Here is a 1,018-nt window from a genome sequence, read left to right on the forward strand (position 1 = left end):
TGTTGTGTTAATGCATTATAGACACCCGGTGTTTTCTAGAGTTAAATATTTTGCCTGTCTCTGTCACAGTTGTATATGAATAACATGAAAGTAGGCTGCCACAAGTCTGGGATAACCAGGCAGTGTTTTAATAACCCTGCCCACTTCATTTGGAGAAGGGAGCTTTCCAAAGAACCATTATCTAGAGTTTGTGCTGGGAGGGACCCCATGGGAGAGGCGGACTGGGACTTGCTTCAGGCTCTCTTCCTTGGGAATTGGCCGAAACTCTTGGCAGGGAAAGGCAACTCCAACACCACTCGCCATGTGGACTGACTTTGCCTTGATGCCTAAGATCCCAGCATCCTTCCATTTTGTAGCCTGGCTTTCAGGCAGTTCCAAATTAGAGGCTAGCAATTTAGAATAAACTGCTTCGTCCTAGAAGTGGTTAGCAGAGAGAGACTTGAAAGCTTCAATCTGTCCCTCTTCCCTCTCCTGCTTGGGGGAGAAAGAATAAGAATCCCTAAGAGAAGCATCATCACCCTGGGCTTGGGGACTGGCTCCAGATCCAGTTGTGGTTCTTGTTTGCACAGATTCATTGTAGCTCCTCAGCCCTAAGTCATGCACCAAGCTAATTGAAAAAGCTTTTGTGATTCAAAACTAATGGCCGGGGTTCCTTATCCGAGGCCATTCTTTTTCAATGCAGAGGTATATAGTGTGTCATGAATTCCTCCTGAAACTCATAAAATTTTAGTATTCTTGTAGGCAAAACTTATGTATAATCCACAGACAGTTTCATAGCTAAACTAACCCAGAGAGGTAAGCAACTGGCAGGGCTCTTGTCCAGGGTGCTGGCTGAGTCACTTTCTATTCTTTCATTCCCACCTGGTCGTTTTTACTCTGGCTTTCAAGGATACCAGTTAATTTGTTTTCCAGACTTTTGCATTCAGATGACATCAGTGTATCTTGTTCTCCGTTTCTCTCTCTCTCTGTATTCCTCCTCCTAGAACCCTGGTCATTGTTGTCAGCCGAAGCGAAATTT

The sequence above is a fragment of the Sminthopsis crassicaudata genome, chromosome 4 (assembly GCF_048593235.1).
Source record: "Sminthopsis crassicaudata isolate SCR6 chromosome 4, ASM4859323v1, whole genome shotgun sequence".
In the NCBI taxonomy this organism is placed as follows: domain Eukaryota; kingdom Metazoa; phylum Chordata; class Mammalia; order Dasyuromorphia; family Dasyuridae; genus Sminthopsis; species Sminthopsis crassicaudata.